Below are 22,350 nucleotides of genomic sequence, written 5' to 3' on the forward strand. Positions count from 1 at the left end.
ATATAGAATGGAATACTAGTTAGCCATAAAAAGGAATAAAATCTTGCCATTTGCAGACAACATGAATGGATCTTGAGAGCACTATGCTAAGAGAAATGTCAGACAGAGAAAGACAAATACCATATGATTTCACTTATATGTGAAATCTAAACAACAACAGCAGCAACAACAAAAAACCAAGGTCATAGGTACAGAAAACTGATTGGTAGTTGCCAGAGGTAGGGGCGTGGGGGCGGGTGAAATGGGTAAAGGAGGACAAAAGGTACAAACTTCCAGTTATAAAATAAATAAGTCATGGGAGTGTAATGTATAACATGGAAACAATGGTTAATAATACATTATTGCATATGTTAAAGGTTACTGAGAGAACCTTTAAAGGATTTTTAAAGTCCTCATCACAAGAAAAAAATTTGTGACCATAAGTGACTTGTTAACTAGATTTATTGTGATAAATTGTGATAACACTATGTTGTATTCCTAAAACTAATATAATGTAATATGTCAGTTACAGATCAATAATAATGTATAAATGGCAAAAATGTAAACCAAATACAAAGATGATAGATTTAAACCTAATCGTATCAGTAATAAAATTTAATGTGAATAATATAAACACTCCAGTTAAATGACAGAGATGGTCATGTTGAATAAATTCACAAGATTCAACTATATGCTGCATTCAAGAAAGATATTCAAATATAAAGACACAAATGGGCTAAACATAAAAGGATGGGAAAGATATACAATGCTAACAGTAACCAAAAGAATATTGGTGGGGTGGGTTAGAAGGGGTCAATGGGAAAGAAAAAATGAAGTCAAATGTGATACTTTCTACAATAAAGATTTAAAAATAAATACATAAAAATATTGGAGTGCTATATTAATTGATATCAGACAAAGTAGATTTCATAGTAAAGAATATTAGTGAGGTGAAGGTGGCTTCATAATTATAAAGGAATCAATTTATTAATATAACAATAGCAATCCTAAATATTTTGAAGATAATAGTTTCAAAATACAGAAGAAAAGGACAGATAGAACTGCCAGGAGAAGAAAACAAATCACAATTATAGTTACAAATTGTAATGCTGTTCTCAATAAATGACAGAACAACAGGTAGAAAGTCTTCAGGGTCATCACAAACTTGAAAAATCCTATCAACTTACTTGACCTAACTGACATTTTTAGAGTGCTCCCCCAACAATAGAACAACTTTTTAATGCATTTTTGGTACATTTATACAGATAGACTGTATTCTGAGCCATAAATCAACTCTCAATAGATTAAAAAGATGAAACACTTCTCTGATCACAATAAAATTAAATTAGAAATGAATAATAGAATGATACTAGGGAAATTTAGAAGACTGACCATACAAACCACTGGCAAGAATGTGGAACAATTGGAACTTGCATAAACTGCTGGTGACACATTCATTTTGTTAAACAGCTTGGCAGTTTCTTAAAAACTTAAACATATGCCTCCCATGTGATTTATCAACTCCATTCCTAGAGAAATAAGTTTACATATTCATAAAAGCTTAATACATAAATTTTCATAGCAGCATTATTTGTTACAGTCAAAAGCCAGAAGCAAATGTAATTAACAACTGAATGGACAAATAAATTGTTGAATACCTACATACTCAGCAATAAGAAGAAACAAACTATGAACACATACAACATAAATAAATCTCCACATAATTATGCTGAGTGAAAAAGGCCAGGAAAAAGGAAAATATATATCTTGTTCCATTGATATAATTCTAGAAATAGCAAAATAACCTAGAGTGATAGTCAAAACTTATTCAGTTGTACATTTTAAATATGTACAATTTAATTTAATGTCAATTATCTACACTAAGAAAAGACAAACATGCAAATTGACCATACCTTCACTACACCTTAAGCCATGCCCACCAGCCAATCAGAGCAACTATATGCAAATTAACCCAACCAAGATGGCGGACGGCAGCCACGGAGCTGGGGCAAGCAGGAGGCTTGGTTGCCCCAATGATGGAGGAAGCCAAGCTTCCTGGCTGGCTCTGAGCTCCACTCAAAACAAAAAAGTTTCAATTATAAAAGGTAAATAAATTCCAGGTACCTGCTTTCAGCCAGCCGTGGCCACGGAGCTGGAGTGAGCAGGAGTGGGTTGCCCCTGGCGATGGAGGAAGCCAAGCTTCCCTGCCGGCTGCTGCCTCCTCTCAAGGCAACAAAGTTTCAATTATAGAAGGTAAATAAACCCCAGATACCTGCTTCTAGTCGCCATGGCCACGGAGCTGGAGCGAATAAAAAACAACAACAAAAAAAGGAAAAGCTGAGAGCTTCGGTCACCAGGGGGCTTGGTCAGTCTGAAAACAGCCATCAGCCCCTCACCAAGGCTGGCCAGGCACCCCAGCGGGACCCCCACCCTGATCCAAGACATCCTTCAGGGCAAACCAGTCGGCCCCCACCCATGCACCAGGTCTCTATTCTATATAATAAAAGGGCAATATGCAAACTGACTCTAACAGCAGAATGACTGGGAATGACTAGCCACTATGACACACACTGACCACCAGGGAGCAGATGCTCAATGCAGGAGCTGCCCCCTGGTGGTCAGCGCACTCCCACAGGGGGAGCTCTGCTCAGCCACAAGCCAGACTGATGGCTGCCAGCACAGTGGTGGTGGCAGGAGCCTCTCCTCCCTCCTCAGCAGCACTAAGGATGTCCTACTGCAACTTAGGTCTGCTCCCTGCTGGCAAGTGGACATCCCCCGAGGGCTGCCGGGCTGCCAAAGGGATGTCTGACTGCCAGCTTAGGCCCGATCCACCAGGGAGCCGGCCTAAGCCAGCAGGTGGACATCCTCCGAGGTGTCCCAGACTGCAAGGAGGCATAGGCCGGGCTGAGGGACCTCCCCGAGTGCGCAAGTTTTTGTGCACTGGGCCTCTAGTCTAAAATAAAAGTGTAATATGCTAATTAGGCCAGACAGCCAAATGACCTTCCGGATGAAGCACAGTGGCGGGGGCAAGGCAGAGGTGGTTAGCAGCGATCAGGCAGGCAGAGTAGTTAGGGGCAATCAGGCAGGCAAGTGGTTAGGAGCCAGTGGTCCCGGATTGCGAGGGGGATGTCAGACTGCCGGTTTAGGCCTGATCCCTGCGAGATTGGGCCTAAACTGGCAGTTGGACATTCCCTGAGGGGTCCCGTATTGTGAGAGGGTGCAGGCTGGGCTGAGGGCGCCCCCCCCCCCCATGCACAAATTTAATGCACCAGGCCCCCAGTACCTTAATAATGCTGTTAAAAACTAAGCAAAATTAAATTCATGGCTAAAACAACCCTGAAATTTATGTATCACAAAGTGGTTTTACCTCCATCTCTGTATCTTCCTTTTTTAAAAAAATATTTTTATTGATTTCAGAGAGGGAGGAAAGGAAGAGAGAGAGATAGAAACATCAATGATGAGAGAGAATCATTGATTGGTTGCCCCCTGCACACTCCCACTGGGGCTCAAGTCTGCAACCCAGGCATGTGCCCTTGACCAGAATTGAACCTGGGACCCTTCAGTCCACAGGAGGATGCTCTATCCACTGAGCCAAACTGGCTAGGGCATCTCTGTATCTTTCATCATATACCAGAATAAATTAATAAGGCATAAAACAGAAAAACAGGTAAATAAGTGAATCCGTTATCTCACCTACTTCTCAAAACTGTCCCAAGTAACACATTTAAGCCCTAGAATAGGTATATATAAATACATCTTTTAACTAGTTATTTTTTTTAAATATAAGAAGACCATGCATGGACCTTGGATGAGAATTAACAAGAAAAAAAAAAAGAAGAAGAAGAAGAAGAGGCCATGGATTTGGTTATTTTAATTTTATATTTTCTCCCTTCCTAAATGCCATATCACTTGTGTTTACCTCTATCACGGATTATCTGAGTATGCCATATCATATCATCACAAATAGAGACATTTACTATCCAATTCTTATGCCTGTATTACAGTTGCTTACCACAGCGCCACTATAAAAATAATGTATTCTTTGTGCTGAATGCCAAAAGATTCATAAACTCCTTCTATGAGCAAAATTTAATCTAGTTCCATTTCTTATTAGATATCTCAAAATAAAATCTCATAACTGGGACAATGTTTAAGAGTATTCAAACATTTATATACCTAATATTTAAAGGAAAAAGAGTCACAAAAAGAAGTCATATATCCCCCCAAATGCAAGTTATATGGATATTGGTTGTACGTATCAACAAAATTCTTAGGAGTAAAAATGGTAAGGTAGAAAAATAATTTTTTCCTCTGTTACCTCATGTACTTCTCAAAACAGCTCCAAGTAGCAAGGGGTATTGTTATTGTCATTTTATAAACTCAAGTCTTTGAGAACCAGAGTGTTAAGAACTTGACAATAGTAACCCAGCAACCAATTTTGGAGACACCACATAAGCCCAGGTCTCATTTCAAGTTACCCTTGGCTATTCCAGACTATACATTTGAGAAATTATTCGCATGATCTGTTATGGGGTAACAAACCACCCCCAAAGCTTCGTGACCTAAGATAACAATTATTTCTTTCACTCACGAGCCTGCTGTTTGGGCAGGGTTCAGCGGGAAAGCCTTCTCTCCTGCACACAGCGTCAGTAACAGACAAGGCAGACAAGGTTGGGACTGGGCGGTTGGACTGAGTCGGATCCACTTTTAAAACGGCTCCTTCACGTGGCTGGCCAACTGGTTCTAGCTGTCTGCTGAGAGCCAGGCTGGGGTTGTTGGCTGAGACAGCTACCCATGGCCTCTTCAAGTGGCCCTCTTCAAGCAGGCTAACAATTCACCAGAGCTAAGATCTGGAAACAGCCTAAGTGCCCGTCAGCAGATGAGGGGATTAGAAAACTGTGGTACATCTACACAATGGAATACTATGCTGCTGTAAAAAAGAAGGAACTCTTACCATTTGCAACAGCATGGAAGGAACTGGAGAGCATTATGCTCAGTGAAATAAGCCAGTCAGAGAAAGATAAATACCACATGATCTCACTCATTTATGGATAATAAAGAACATTAGAAAATGCTGAACAAAAATAGAGGCAAAGAGGCATTGAACAGACTGTCAAACTACAGCGGGAAGGTCAGGGAGATTTGGGGGGGGGGTAAGAGATCAACCGAAGAACTTGCATGCATGCATATAAGCACAACCAGCAGACACAAGACACTGGGAGCAAGGGGACAAGGGCAAGTGCTAGGGGATAGGGGATGCTGGGGGGAGGTCAGTGGGGGTAAAAAAAGAGACATATGTACTACTATTTGTAATACCTTAAACACTAAAATAAAATGAAATGAAAAAAATCAGCAATCAATCAATCAATCAATCAATCAGGCTAACTGTGGTTTCCTCACCTAGGCAGCAGCTAGGTTCCCAAAGCAAGCCGCCCAGAAGTCCCAGGTGGAAGCTACCTGATCTTTTATAACCCAGCACCGAAAGTTACGTAGGGTGGTCCCAACTCTCCCAGATTCAAAGGGGATTTACTAATACAAACCCTACCTCTCAGAGGGCAATGTATCAATACCTTATTATAAAGAGAGCAATTAAGATGGAATAGAATGTGGGAGCCATCTTTAAAAAATACTATCTACCATAGAAATCATCTCTAATATTGTATCTCAAAGTTTGATCAGTATATAAAGACCATCCCGACAAAATTACCTGATGGACATATAGTGGTTCCTAGGTACCTATTCAAAAATATGCAATTTAAAACTTTGAGATCAAGGCCTAGGAATGCACTGTTTAAACAAGATATTTAGGTGGTTTTTATGCACCCCAAAATTTGAGAACCACTTACCTAGCCTATATCTCACATTTGAAGGAAAAAGACAGTAGCGCTCGGGAAGTTAAAAGACATTTCCAAGAACAAGAGTTAACTATGGTATTTTCAGCCTCCCTTCAGGAGTGGGTTGCTATTGAGTTATTAAGAACAAGGTTCTTTATGATGGCTAGCAAAGAAAATAAAGAGAAAGCGTAGGGAAGATCTTTGTACACTCAAATCCTATGGTGCAAGGAGGTGATGTAAATGAGATGGAACTGATAAAAGACAAGACAAAACAGGAAACCAGGAAAAGGTCATGAACTGGAAACAGTTTGAATGATCAAAAACCCAGGGGACAGTAAGGTTTTATTCTGCACCCAGGTTGCTGGGCCTGGAAAACAGGCTAAGGGGATGGCCACCTCAATAAAAATGTTATGCAATGGAGAAACAAAAGATCTCATGGGAGGTCATAAAATGCCTTTGGTCCAAGGATGGCTCAGTGCCTCACATTTGGTGGGCAAGGATGTTTGCTGAATATTCATTGAATAAAAGGTAGGATTGGGTAAGAAGAGTCAGATTTCAGGGTCTTCAGGAAGTAGCTTAAATTGAACAAATGATGCACACTGATTTGTTGGCTCTAAATTTTAAGATAGATGAACATTCCGTGTGTTCTCTCTTCAAGTACACACACACACACACACACACACGTACATACAATCAAACATACATGCTTATACCAATAAAAGCCTTTATAACCTTATTATGCAGAAACAATTCCTTCAGTATTTATAATTCTGTGAACACTCTTTTGTTACTTCTGGATATAATGGAATCAAGAGTTTGTTTTCCCCAAGAGGTAGAAGTTCTCCAAAAGGTCAACATCAGTGGTCCCCACGGAGCAGGATCCCGCTGACCTTTCTCAGGACCCCGCCAACTAACAGACTGCCCTCTCGAGAAACTGTCATTTTAAGTTTTTCAATGGCCCCTTATTACAAAAATAAACAGCTTGTACTCTTAAGGCCTGCTGGATCAAAAGCCGATTCTCAGATACTCTTATTTTATGCAAGAGGACAAAGGAAAATATTCTTGAATTCTGAAAAAGAGAACTCATCAGAGTGCTTGTAAATGCAGCAGAAACGACCATCTCCTTAAAAAAAAAAAAAGCCCAATAAGCCCTGCTTTTATACCTCAGAGATGCTGAATAAAGTGCATTTAAAAGAATCAGAACCAGCTAAAAGGAGGTTCTGCTGCTGCCCTTGGATTCTGTGCTGTCATGAGCCCCTCACTGGCCTTGGCTTGTCAAGGGCGGTTGATATCCCTCCACATGCCCATTTTATCTCTCTGCTGATTGCTAATTTCCTGAGTATTAATTACAAAGTTCAGCCCTTCCCCTATTGAGTCTGAAATAGAGAATGAGGGCTAACTTTAGAACAAAAGCTGTCAAATTCCCCCGTCCACTCAGTACATTTAAGGCCAAGGACATGCAATGCAAAGAGACACATTCCTCCCGTTTCAGGAAAATTTCTGTGAAATTAGGATGACTCAAACTTTCCTTGTAGGTCCTTAAAATAAAGGGTGAGTGTTAAAGGCATTCCATTTTTGAATGGCCCTTAAAAATCTTTTTCTAGGAGATCTAGAAAGAGGGGTAAAATTATCTCAGTGCACTGAACACAAATAAATATTCTGGCCAGCCTTCCCTGCGTGATTAACCCATTGTCTTACAGCCTGGCTTCTAATTCTGAAATGAGTGCATTGACTTAGTTGCTGTTTTTCAAGAGGAGAAAGGAAGCAAAAGAATTTTGAGATAGAGAAAGAGAAGTCCACTGATCTGTTGTTCCATTTATTTAAGCATTCATTGGTTGATTCTTGTAGTTGCCCTGACCAGGAATTGAACCCATACCCTTGATGTATCAGACAATGCTCTCACTAACTGAGCTATCTGGCTGCCGGGAGCCGGTCCATGCAATTTGCCGGGAGCCGGTCCATGCTTGCTGTTTCAAGGGACCTGGCATATATGGCATACTGTCTATGTGTTTTATCCAAGGTCTCTGAGAAAGGTTGTTTCCCCAGGTAGGGATTTTCCCCTGAAGGTAGGGAGGGAATAAAACCTCTTAACTAAGTGCCAGGCGGGTAATTAATCACTTTAACTATGAACAATCATGCTTAAGCTACATAATCTTTACTCCCTGGAATGGAGATAAGAAACACCCTAACCTTTGTAATAGAGATTGATAGGATTGGAATCAACTGGTATAAATACAGTTGTAACAAGACAACAGCAGACAGAACTTAGGAGACACAAGAAAGACAGAAATTGGCACAGAACCTACACAGAACGTTCTCTAGGGACAGAAGAACTTCGCTGGAGAGAACATGGCAAAAGATCCTGGACAGAAACTGGCCTCAGAACCTAGAGACAGAACCTAGCGAGAGAACATGGCAAAAGATCCTGGACTGAACCTGACTACAGAAATTGGCAAGAGAACCTGACTAGAACCTGGTGACTGAACCTGGCTGGAGAACCGGGACAGAACCTTCCTGGAGAACCTAGCAAGAGACCATGGACACAGAACCTGGCTGGAGTTCCAGAGCAGAACCTCTCTGGAGATCCAGACCAGAACTTGGCTAGAGATCCTGGCTAGGCTGCTGATCAACTGAACGCTGTCTCCGTGTCATTCCTTCTTCGCCGACTCCGTCCACACCTTTGGGAACCCCTGGACCTGCTGTGGTCGGACCCCGGCATCTGTCCAGCTCCAACTTTTTACTTTTTATATCAGGGACAAATAGCACACTCTGGGGCTATTAATTCCTTGTTTCCGTTGCCAGGTTCAATTTGTGGTACAGCCTCATAACTTGCTTACCAATAATTGTTTCATGGTTAGCAATTCCCATATGGAGCAGAAAGGAGGGTCAGAGAAAGAGAGAACCACGCTACCATACTAGCTGATGCAGCAGGTAGCTGTGACATAGGAGTCTATACTAGCCACAGATGTGATTTTACTCAGGTAAATACTTGAAAGTAAAAGACATTTTCTATTAAAATATCTCTTAAGCAATGATGATAAAGTGAATGGAGAATCTGGGAACAAGTCAAATCTGAAATGTGTGTACCTGCTTCCACTTCTCAGGAACTGAGATTTCCCTTAGAAAAGAGTATTAAAACTTTATAAAGTTAAAAAAATATCCTAAACCCTAAGAACACAGACAAAAACCTGAAAATCAATCTCAGTCTTTTTCAGTGACTCCGTGACTCATTGAGGTGAAAGACATGAACATTCTCTAGGGCCTCCATTTCCTCATCTGAAAGATGAGAGATGCTGGATGGGACAAGTGGTGCCCAAACTGTACTCTCTAAATTTCTAGGGAAATGCCCAGTTTCAAAAGTCTCATGAAAATTATCCTTACATCTGAAATAAAGATGTCTATCTGTATATGACCCTTCTTTTGCTTTTGTCTGGATTTAAATCCAGTCTAAAAGGTTAAGTGTGATAATTATTTGCTGGTCAGAAGGCAAAGGTCAGCTTAAAGCCCTTGACTTGTTGAGAGCTGTAAAAAAAAAAATCAGCCCCGTCTAGACCATGCCCTCCCACACCAGGGGCAATCCCATGGCCCTATCACCCTCCCATTATTTTGAACATGATTTCACATGGTCCATAATTCCTCCATACCAAGTTGTTTATGAATGATAACATATTCTGCCATCTCCAAGCAGCTCACTTTCTCCTCCTTCACTTCTTTTTCTCCCTCTCTCTTTCTCCCTCTCTCTTTCTCTTCCTCTCTCTCTCTCTCTCTCTCTCTCTCTCTCTCTCTCTCTCTCTTACTTAAAGCCATTTGCCATTTAGCTATCACCTTTTAAAACTTTATGTCCTTAAGTTCTCATTTTCTAACCAATATAGCTTAAGTTTTTTACCTTTCAAATGAATACATTTTCTGTCTCTTCACATATAGTTATCTTTCAGGAATAATAATTGATGTCATTTGATAAATAAAAATAATAAAAATGCATATATTAGCCAGCGTTCTCCAGTCTAGTGTTTAATCAAATGCCTGGTTACTGTGACCTAGCCAATTTGGCACATAAAATTAATCACTGTCATGAATTATTACTCATTGTTGGATGCAACTTGACCTATTCTTTCAAAAATATGAATTCCAGATGATGAAAAGCTTGAAGTCTATGAATGAAGAAGTTTGTTGAGAACTTTCCCACATCCAAGGAAGGGGGAAATGCTGACTTAGCCGACTTTCTGTTGAGTGGCTTAACAGTACATAGTAAGGGTTTCTCCTAACCTTTCAAGTATCTTTTGAAAAGATTAATTCAAGGTCTTCCATCTGTATGCCCTAGTGTTAATGGTCTATTTTTGTCTGATACTCTCTGAGAGCCACTTTTCTCTTGCTCCACTCACCTTTTTTATTGTTTTGTTGTAGTGTATTTATTTATTTTTTCAAAGATATTCTTAGAACTAGAAGAAAGAAGGAAAATGTTGATTGCCCAAAAGCTCATCTCTTAGGAGATTTTAAGGATGTGCAAATATAGAAACGCCTTAAGCACTGAAAAATTAAAAGACAGTCAAAATAGAAATAAAATGTAGTAATTGCCTTTGAATTTTCCTTGAGTGAACCTAAATAAATTTTGAAGTCACTTTGGCATAAGCTCTGGGGCAATCAATATTTTCTCCTGCAAAAATTTGCTTTCTTTTTTAAATATGTTTTTATTGATTTTAGAGAGAGAGGAGGGAAGGGGGAAGAGAGATAGAAACATCAATATCAATTGGCTGCCTCCTGCATGACCCTCAATCTCCTGACCCCCAAGCACCTCCCCAGACTGGGGACACCCAGCCCACAACCTGGGCACGTGCCCTGACTAGGTAGGAATTGAACCAGTGATCTCCTGGTGCATGGGTCAACATTCAACCACTGAGCCACACTGGCCAGGCCAAAATTTCGCTTTCTTAATCTGATCCATCGCAGACAACTGGCAGTGACACTTTTTCCCATATCCCTCCTGCATCAGGGTTCTCTGTTACCTCACCATTTCTGCATCTCTGAAAAGTTTGCCACACAGAAGAATTATCCTCTAAATGGATAAATAACAGTAAGCATTTTGTTATATTTAGTTTTTAAATATGGATAAAATTTGATCTAGATAAACATTTAATTTAGATAAAAGCATGAACACCTGTTTTCCCACAATATAGCAGCCCCCTTTTCCTAAAGGAAAAAAAAAAAAATACCCATGCACATCCCAGGTCCGAACTTGAAACCAGGGTTCGCTTTTTAAAATCCTTTTTAGAATTAATGTGCTTTGATGGAGATAAAAATGGAAAAAATAATTAGACACTATCCTCCTTTTTTGCATTCTTCAGACCCAATCCTGATGAAAGCGAACTAGTAGGGTATAATTTTTCCCCACTGATGGCATTTTTTGTGGAGTGGTAATTAAATCTCGGCCATGATGAGGCACCCCCTGGCACCACAGGAAAGCCATTTTCTGAGACACAGCTTTTCACCAGCCTTCTCATCGGCAGCGGTTTGTGAAATGAGGATTTCTGTGCAAAGGCACCAGGACTGTGTAATATTAGAACCAGCACTCATAAGCCCCCAAAGGTAAGGTGAACCTGCATTTCCCTCTGGAAACTGCTGAAATCCAGCCCTTGTTTCCCGGGTGTGTGTTTGTGCACGTGTGCATTGGGAATGGAAACAGAAGCATCCAGAGAACTTTGTAAACTTGCAAATTACCAAATGCGCAACTCAGTGAACTCAGTTACAGTGTCTGTTGGATGGAATTGGCAAGAAGCCGGAGCTGAAAGTAATGGTGTGGATAGCCTCACCCCATTACTTTCAAAGCAATTGATTCTGTTGTAGCCATTATATCACTCTCGATTTAAAAAGGAAAAAAATGGAGGTGGTTTATCATCTCTCCCTTCTAATGGCTAGGAACATAAATTTGCTCTCAGTGTGGGTAAGTGAACTAAATAGAAGGTGCCCAGCTTGTCAGTGTCTGTGTCTGACCCGGTGATGAGATGACATACTCAGCTCAGTTGACAAACATTCCCGCTTGCCTCCTCTGTGAGGGAGTTCCTGGGTTGTGTGCTTGCTCTAATGGCTTCTAAGAGTCATAACGAGCTTGAAGGGAAGAGAGATACTTATCAAAGTCTGTCGTTCTTCAACGCTTGAATAGAATGTATCATGTGATGGAAAGATGGAGGAATTTTTGAGGGTCTGGTACCATTACTATTATCTATCTTCGAGTATGTGACTTTTGTTGTTTATTATAGTATTAACTAGAAAGAGATGTTATTGATTAAGAGTGCTTATATTGTCCTTCAGAACAATTAAAAAAAAAAAAAAAACAAGTTGAAAATTCTGTACGCAATACCAGATACCTAGTGACTCAAACATACATGGTAGGCTTTTTCAAAAGTTGTTTTGCCAACACTGGCTTAAAAACAAACAAATTCACCCCAAAAAGCAATATGATATCAGAAGGCGAAGTTAAAGGGTGAATTAAAAAAAAGGGGGTCAGATTACTTTACAACCTTCTAGTTGTGTGGTGAATTATTTAAGCCAATTGTTGTATGCCTGCTGGTTTGGTTGCAGATTACGAAGGGAGAAATCTAGAAAGTGTTACAAAGGTGTTTGATTAGTGTTTCCAGTCAGCTAGGTAATGATCAGTTCTTATTTCTGGGCTGAACATCGTGGTTTTCAAACTTCGCTGCCCACTGGAATGGCCTTGAAGCTTTAAAACAGAGGAAGCCTTTTCCCAGAGATTTGATTTACATGTTCTGGGTGTAGGCTTGGTTACCAGGATATTTAAAAGTTCTCAAGGAGATTGCAATGGGCAACCAGAATTCAGAGTCCTAATTCTCAGATATGAGGTCCCCAATCATGTTCAATTGTCTCATAAATGCACGCATTTGAGATTAAATTGATGTTGGTTTTGGAAAATCCCTGTTACCATTGAAGTATGAACGAAACCCATAGTTTGTCTTTCTGTATCAATATGTTAATATCTTCAAGCACCATTGAAATCACATTTTCATTTTTAGAAGCAAAAGCTCAACTGGGAGTTATTGAAAATATTTGATGGCTCATTCAGTTTCTAAAGTAAATAAATTTTGAATATCAGCAACAAGTTATCCTTTAGCTTGCAATCCTCTCAAAGAAAGTTGATTTAGGTAAGAAAACTCAAACCATGAAGGTCAAAAGGTATAAATGTCCAATTTTACGAAGAATAAGTTCTGGGGATCTAATGTACAACATGGTAGCTATAGTTAATAATATTGTATTTTATGTATTAAAAGTTACTGAAAGAGTAAATCTTAAATGTTCTCACCACCACAACAACAAAAAAGGTAATTATGTGAGGTGAACGATGTGTTAACTAATCTTACTGTAAACATTTTGCAATGTATAAATATATGAAATCATCACATTGTACACCTTAATCTTACACAATGTTATATATCAATTATGTCTCAATAAAGCTATAGGGGGAAAAACATGAAGGACCTTTGATAATGTTTAAGTTTTGAACTTTACTATTACTTTTTAAAAATTATTTATTTAAGCAGTTACCTAAGTCAATAGAAGTGAGATTATTGAAATGCTACTACCAATTTTTTATTCAGAAGACAATATTAAACATAATATATAATTTATAAATACAAATTATGTATTTTTATATACATATATAACCCATATATTTGTAAGTATACATGTACTTTTGTTATAGTCACAATGACAGCAAAATGATATAGAAAACGATTACTAAGCCCATTTTACAGAAGAGAAAAATAAGGCTTTGTGATATGAAATGACTTGCCCAAGGCTACAAATCTACAAAACAATGGAGCCAAAAATCAAAACATATTTCCTCAATTTAAACTAACATATCTTTTCTCTGGTAGAATGGCACTTTACCAAAGTATCTTAGAAAATATTTTGATAAACATGCCATAAGAATGTTAGTATTCTGAGAGCTATACTTTGTCACTGATTTTATTTCTAAGGGTCAAAATTTAGAAATTAAGATCATAGAATTATGTACTTAACTCTATGTACTGATTCTTAAATAATTTTACATTTTGAGCCTCCTAAAGAAACTAATACAAACTATAGAAGTTCTCTTTAGAAAACTGCCCATAATCACAACATTTTAAACACAATTTTGAGAAATTCACAGACTCTCAGCTCCTAGATAAGAACTGTGCTCAAGTAAATGAATATAAGAATTCAACTGATACAAAGTAATCCATTTAAAAAGAGTCATTTCAGACAAGGAGACTTTAAGTGAAATCATTATTCTTTAATGCAGAACTTTCTTGTTTAAAGAGTGACTTCCTGCCATGCCTTTATCATTCTATATATATTGTAAGATTTAAGAGATTGCTTATTTCCTCTTTAGGCTTTTTGCCAATATTTTGAATATAGAACTAGAAATCAACTGACCACTCATTAACAGAGTAAGCTAATAGCTAGGTTTTGTAGAATTAATAATAATTATATATATATATATATATATATATATATATATATATATATATCCTATATAATAAAAAGCTAATATGCTAATTAGACCAAACAGCAGAACAACCGTCCAGATGACCTTCCGGACAAAGCCAGGGCTGCAAGGGCCACCCAAGTCTGTGAGGGACAAGCCCCTTGCAGAATTTTGTGCATCGGGCCTCTAGAACACCGTGGTCACTTAGGCCTTCACAGCCCAAGCTTTGTCTGGAAGGTCATCTGGAAGGATGTTTGGTCTAATTAACATATTATGCTTTTATTATTTTAGATGTATGTCCTGAACTTAATTTAGCATGGTTATTCTACCCATTTTAAGATATACTTTCAAATCACCCTAAGCTGTCACAAACTTTAGTGTTAGGTCTTCCCCATAACCCACTGGGAATGTTTTAAATTTCAGAGCTCAGCATTAAAAATAGCACAAAGGTGACTTCTGGTTTCAGCTCTGACATGTAAAGAGCTTGGAAGTTTGTCACCTCAGTCTTTACAAGGAAGTTTGACAGCTGAAAATCAATGACTATTCTTGGACCCACCAGAGAATTCATGTTGCAGGGCAAACTCTCACCCAAATCCAGAGAGACAGGCATATCTGAGATACAGCAACTCATCTGCTTAGAACAGAAGCTACTGGAGACATGAACTAATAAGAAGGACCACATGGTAATTTTGATGAACGGCTGGAGTTGGATTGGAGGTCTAGCTTGTGAGAAATGACTGGGGACCACAGTTTTAGGGGATCTCCCACACTTTTGTGGATGCTACCTATAGAAACCTACTAGAATCTCACAGTAAAAATCTAAGAAAAATTCTCTTGCAGCGATGCTCAGGGGAGGAGTAGAGAAATCACTGTGAGCTGTGTCCAGAACCTTCTGTATAACAAAGGCCTCATCTCCAGGAATAAAGACTTTGCCAAAATGTTATCCCAGCTGGAAGAAGGAAATCTCTCCCGTTATAGCCCTTCTGTATCACCCCAGAAGAAAAAAACAATTTACAAGGGTCAAGCTTTAAGGACACAGAATAGGAATACTATAGCTAGAGAGTCGTATAGGGAGACAGGGAGTGAACAGACTCTAACAGTGAAAAAATATTTGTGAGGTTCACAGCCCCAAGTCACAGATCCACTAAAACACTGAGATGTAATTAGATTACAGAATGCTTTCCTCCCCAACACTTTACCACCACACCAGCAGAGCTCCAGTACAACAGCAGTGGGTTATAACTTGAAAAAGAGGCAAGACAATGATTCTGAGGAGGAATACATAAGGACGCCTAAAGTCATGAGGGGAGACAAACATGAGCAAACTGTAAGAATTTGAAGCCCCTGACCCAGACACCTAGCTGCACAAACATTAAACACAGCCCCACTCAAAGAGACTCATATAAATGCTCACACTAAATAGGACCTTATTACATCAGGTCCTATTTCCCAAAACAACATGACTGGTTTTCAACAAGAAAATTACAAAGCATGACAAGAGGCAAACCAAAAACTAAAGACAGAGTCTGAAGAGACAAAGCAATGGACATATGAGAGTTGTTGGAATTGTCAGACAGGAAATATAAAATAACTATGATTAATATGTAAAGGACCTTAAGATAAAAAATTGAAAAAATATGCAAGAATGGATATAAGGTGATGTAGGCGGGGAGACAGAGACTCTAAGAAAGAATAAAAAGTGGTAAAAATCAGGACTATAATAGAAATTAATAAAAGGCCTTTGAAATGTTCATCAGTAGGCTGTCCTAGAGAGATAAGAATCAGTGGGCTTTACTGGTAAGACATATGCATAGGAACTGGCAATATCAATTTCTGATGAAAATTATGAGCAGTCTGGCAGATTCTTACAAACAAGAAAGAATGAACATAGCAGTCACCCTTCTAGTTATTTACTCAATTGATCTGAAAACTTATGTGCACTAAAATACTTGCATGAAAATATTTCTTTATAATTGCCCCAAACTGTAAGTAAGCAAGATGCTACTCAGAAGATGGCTATATAAGCAAACCGAAGTAGTTCCATACAATAGAAGACTCTTTAGCAATAAAAAGGAAATGAACTATCTAGTAACACAAAGATATAGATGAACATTCAATGATATTTCTAAGTGAAAGAAGCCAGTCTGAAAAAGCTACACATTTGTGATTCCAATTAGATGACATTATGCAAAGAGTAAAATTAGTTTGTAAACAGATCAACAGTTCAGATTGGGAGAGGGGTTGAATAGGTGAAGTACAGGGATATTTTTTAGGGGCAGTAACCATTCTGTATGAGTCTGTAATGGTGGATGCATGACACTGAATTTGTCAAATGCACAGAACTACCGAAGTGGCTGATTCTAGGACTGAGCAGGAAATATTTAAAATGAGCCTGGGGTTTTTGGTAGTGAGGAAAAGCGAGAAGAGATAAACAAAACAAAAATACCATTTTGATATATGTCAAAGGGACGCAGGAATCAGCTGAAAAACTCCCTACAGCCAAAGCTGGAGCCATTTGAGCAACAAAACAGATAAAGTAGTATTGGATTATAACTCAAAGTACAAATTAAATATAGGAGTTAATACTGATACAAAAACAACAACAACAATGCCTATTTGAGTAAATTATATATATAAAAGCCTAAGTTACTGTTAAGACCAGTCAACTGAACAACTGGTCGACTGGTCTCTATGATGCGCACTGACCACCAGGGGGCAGACACTCAATGCAGGAGCTGCCTGCTGGTGGTCAGTGCTTTCTCACAGCCAATCTCCTGTGGCCGGCCAACCTCCCATGGTCCCTCTCGCCGGCTGGCCGGCCCCAATCGACCCTGATTTGGACTGGGCAAGATGACCCTGATCGGCCCCAATCACCGGCCAGGCTGAGGGACCCCACTCATGCACGAATTCATGCACCGGGCCTCTAGTAATAAGTAATAGACTAACTCCCTCATAGATGCTCCACTCACAAGATACTGATACACAACTCCTCTCTCTCGGTATGAGCTACACATGGTGACTTTCTTCCAAAAAGTACAGTGTGGACACCAGGAAGAAGAATGACTTATGATAAAGAAATCTGGTGAACCCTACATCAGCCAGGTGATCATGGTTAACATCAGTGGTGATAAGTCATGTGATGTGTTGTACCCTTGGCATGAGGTAGATTAAAAGAGATTTTACCTCTGTGACTCTCCTTCCAAAAGCCCACCAATCCAATCTAATCATGAGAAAACACCAGACAAATCCCAACTGAGAAATACTTTATAAAATATCTGACCAGCACTCCTCAAAACTTTCTAGATCATCAAAAACAAGGCACGTCTGAGAAGCTGTCACAGCCAAGAGGAGCCTAAGGAGGCACGATACCTAAATATGACATGGTCTCCTACATGAGAGCCTGGGACAGAAAAACCGGTGTTGTGTAAAAAACTAAGGAAATCTAAATAAAGTGTTGATGTTAGTTAATATTATATCACTAATTGTGACAAATAGACTATACTACAATAAGATGTTAATTCTATAAGAAATGGGTAGAGAGTATAGGAAACTTCTGTAATTTATAATGTTTTTGTAAATCTAAAACTATTCTAAATAGAAAGTTGATTTTAAAAACTTGCATAGACTGTGTAACATTTGTCAAATTCTTGTGATTCATAGGTAGATTGTCTATCCCTTGTTAGAAGGTTGTATTTACAAAAAGCCTTACTTTCCACTTACTCCTCTACACCTCATGTTTCTCTTTATCAGTCTCTGTATATATTATCTATAACTTCCTATGTTCATGACAACATAAATATTATGGAGCCCTCTGTTATTAGCATAAAAATCGGTTATTCCAAATTTGTTTTGTTAAAGCTCTCTGATGTCTTTAGAAAGATGTCAACTATTTTAATTACTCCTCTTTTTGAGGGGGAGATTACATGTTTGTTCTGACAAATGTGGATTGGGCTCAAAATGATTCCTCTTAAAATGAACCAATTTGCTAGATTAACTTTTCACAACACATTTAAAAAGTGGCTAAAACCAAGCTATAAATAGTTTTAATATACAGATGCATCCCGTTTTATCTTTAAATAATCATCAGAAGTAAATTCAATACTAGAGATCTATCAGCCTTGCTGATTCTCCCCATTCTCCTAGTTTGAATCTGCAGTCTAGTGGATAGTGAGAACAGGATGAGGCTCAGAGCCTGCCTCCTGCAGGCACATTTACAACTGCACCTGAACACTAACACACGCAGAATCATAAAATGGCAAATTGCAGGTTTCAGATGCCAAACTGCCAGACCCGACTGATAGTTACACCTGCCATTACAACCCACAGCACACGGTACATTGTATGTTCCAAAGAGATATGTGATCGCACTGCACAAGCACAGCCTGACTGCTGGCAAGCACGGCTTTCCCTGACATGCAATGCGTTTTCTTGCATGTAATCATGGTTGCAGTGATGCGAGCATTTGAGAATTATGATTTGGAGGAAAGTCTTCTATTACACGTTCCCGCTTGGAGGCTACTTCTGCAAAAGAGGAGGATTAATCATTGTAACTAAAATACTCAGAGGATAATTTGTATTCATTGGTGATAAAGATTTTTGTCATTTTGGATCTCTGAAAGCCTCACAGTCATTTTTCAAGAAGTTTATTGCAATATGGACAAAAGAAGAAAAAAAGAAATAAAAGAATTATTTAAAAAGGAAGTGGGTAGCCCTGGCTGGGTGGCATGATCCATCTGGACATTATGACATCTGTGAATTTGGCTATCACAGATGCTATCTAGTTGCCCTCAGCTGAAGAGAGTTGCTTCTCTCAAAAATCTTACCTCTCTTTTGGGTAGCCTGCACCTGATGAAATCCTATATAATAAAAGCCTAATATGCTAAGTGTCCAGTCGTCCGTTCAACCAATCAAAGTGTAATATGCTAATGATATGCTAAGGCTGCTCAACTGCTTGCTATGATGTGCACTGACAACCAGAGGACAGACGCTCAGATTGGTAGGTTAGCTTGCTGCTGGGGTCCAGTCTATAGGGACTGAGTAAGATTGGCCAGACATGCCCTGGAGCCCTCCCAGGGTCCCTCCCCAGCTGGTTAACCTCCTGTGTCTCTCCTCAGCCCCGTTTGTGCACTGGTGGGGTCCCTTGGTGTGGCTTGCACCCTCTCACAATCTGGGACGCCTCAGGGGATGTCAGAGAGCCAGTTTTGCACCTATCCCACAGGCCAGGCTGAGGGACGCCACTGGTGCATGAAATCGTGTACTAGGTCTCTAGTGTGGATATAAAGGCCTGGCCCCTTTGGCTAACCTTGGGATAACTATGAAAGTTTAGTCCTAATTTCACAGTGCTCTGTGGGTCACCTGAGGCCTTTGCTGGGGCTGCGTCATGAACTAACTGCCCATCCTGCTCCATCTTTCTCCCCACACTAGTGTAAATGCAGAGAGCATTTCCAAATTACCTTCCCAAAGGCTAATATCTGTCTCTAGGTTGGTTTTCTGGCAAATCCAATCTGCAGCATTGTTCAAAAATAAGATGATTAACTGAGTGGTTCCATCCTTCATGACAGAATGAATGTAACCATACACTTTTGAACAATGTTTGATAATATACATAAAAGTTCCTAAAGTAATGCTGAGTGGAAAAGAAGCAAGGCATGAGATAACATGATGAAAATATGTGAGAGAAGCAGAGAGAGAGAGAAAGATCTGAAAGAAAATTCTCCAAGATGTTTATATAGGATATCTAGACATAAGAAAAATGGTGATTTTTACCTTTATGCTTTTCTGTGTTTCTTAACACTCCACAACTAATATGTACTACTTTTTAATGACAAGGGACTATTTTAATTGGCATTTCAATTCTTGGTCTGATAGCAGTGCACATTTTAGGAAATTGTGTTGTCAGTGTAATTTTCACACATAACTAGGGCGACTTTCATTTATCATTCTATAGGAGTTATGGGCTTCTTTGTTTTAGCCAGTGTGGTAATTTTTGATGGTTAAGCTATATTTTCTGACTTCCTTTGAAATGAACTATTGAATAATTATTAATTTCAAATGTACCCCCTTCCCCATGACATTTTCCCAGCCTAACTGACTTGTCTGTGTTCCTTTAGGTCGGACAAGACATCAGGTGTGCACACCACACCTCTCACAGGGTTCAAGTACCAAGATGAGGAGGTAGCACTGGCTTCTTTCTGTTCTTGGACTGTGACAAAGCATCCAATCCACCGGCTTCAACTCTCCCGTCATTAGGACCCAGGCTTTCTAAAGTTCATTACCAGGAATGCTGCCTAGTTTCCCATTCCAAGTTACACTCCACCATACCACCTGCAGCCTCCTCATGATTCATTTTTCTTCTGGTGAATGTATGATCCCCTCTCACTCCTCCAACACTGCCCCTTAACCTTGGGCCCAAGAGCTATAGAGGTAACTGAAATGCAGTGGTGATGGTGTGTGTGTGTGTGTGTGTGTGTGTGTGTGTGTAGGGGGGAGCAAGGGGCTTTTTTTTTAAACAACCAATTTCCTTGCCTGGTGGCCTCTGTGGCTTCGTGGTTAAGCATCTACCTATGAACCAGGAGGTGACTGTTCTATTCCCGGTCAGGACACATGCCCGGGTTGCTGGCTAGATCCCCAGTGGGGAGTGTGCAGGAGGCAGCCAATCAATGATTCTCTCTCACCATTGATGTTTTTATCTCTCCCTCTGAAATCAATAAAAATATATTTAAAAACCAAACAAAAATAAACCAATTCCCTCAAGAGCTGATTTCTTCTGAATTAGAAAGATCCTTTATTTTGAATGACTGGCTGGTGTGATGTCTGGTTAAGTGATTGCCTCCTGTGTGCTGGCACGAGTCACTGATACAGGCTGACAGGCCCAGGTAACCAAAATAGGCATCTACTGCCAGCTGTTGTTAAATGCAGCAAGGGAAGAAAAGGATTAAAAAATCCAACTGGGGTTCCCAGAATGAGAATACAGCAACACAGCAGTAACAGCAGCAGCGAGATAGAGGCATTAACTAGCTTTCCGTTCTTGTTACCACTTTAAGACGAGATGGGTCTGCATTTTGGAGGGAAATCTCACTTCTGTTATATGTTTCCTAAGACTCATGATTTCTGCAAGTGTCATGCAACCCAGAATCATTGACATTCATTCCACTCCTGTTGTTCATTTCTCTTTTTATATTCTCTCCCAGAAAAATCAATTTTTTTCCCAGCAAATAGAAAATGAGGCATGTGACATTTGTTATCAGAAATGAAAAGACGTACTCTCACCTTGCTTTTGGTAACTCATTTCTGCTTTTGTATAACCACAGTTCGTTTCAGTTACTATTTTGAACAAACTTGAACTTTTCAAACTGGCCGGATATCTTGCATGGCATCTATAGCTATTATCGAAAACCGAATCTTTGGACAAAGTCTGCCAACAAACCAGAAGGCGGATTATTACCCAATAAATGTCACTAAAATGTGAGATTCCACATTATAAAATTTTCCAAGGCCTAATCAGCAGTTCACCTATTTCCAGCGATATATGACACAGCATAATGTTACTGCATCAGAAGCATGTGGGTAGTCTTACATCATTCTTTACTGGGATGGGGTTAACTAGCAAAAGAAGGTTTGGGTTTATTCTGGAATCTTTGCTCCAAGTGTAAACAATTTAGAGCTGAGTATGCTTGAAATAGTTTACTGCTTTCTCCTCTCTGCCAAATGTAGGTGTACCTTCACACATAAGCAATTTGCCCCACATAAAAAGTAACAGATTCACCACACATCTAATTATTGCTTGCCAAGGAGGCCACACTCAGCATCTTCATTAAGAGTAATTGAACTTATTAGATAATAAAAAGTTCATAAAATAATCAGATTAGGTTAACTACAAGCAGTGTGTGTGTGTGTGTGTGTGTGTGTGTGTGTGTGTGTGTGTGTTTAACTTAAAAAGAGAAATAAGGGCTGAATGGTTGATTTAATTTTATTGACAAACACAATGTTGCAAATTAAATCAAGGGAACTATCTTGATAATTGTGTTCATAGCAATTGAGACAAACATGCTACTGAAA

General features: G+C 39.3%; 1 long non-coding RNA gene across 1 annotated transcript in view; it reads left to right on the top strand.

The window, feature by feature from the left end:
- Positions 1-21,051, top strand: part of LOC308529596 — a 329,647-nt gene extending 308,596 nt beyond the window's left edge. Inside the window, exon 4 of the long non-coding RNA XR_013996780.1 lies at positions 20,403-21,051. This is a non-coding gene — a long non-coding RNA (uncharacterized lncRNA). The remainder of the gene's footprint in view (positions 1-20,402) is intronic.
- Positions 21,052-22,350: the final 1,299 nt, after the last annotated feature.

This window comes from Myotis nattereri (assembly GCF_964212035.1).
Source record: "Myotis nattereri genome assembly, chromosome: 14".
Classification (NCBI taxonomy): domain Eukaryota; kingdom Metazoa; phylum Chordata; class Mammalia; order Chiroptera; family Vespertilionidae; genus Myotis; species Myotis nattereri.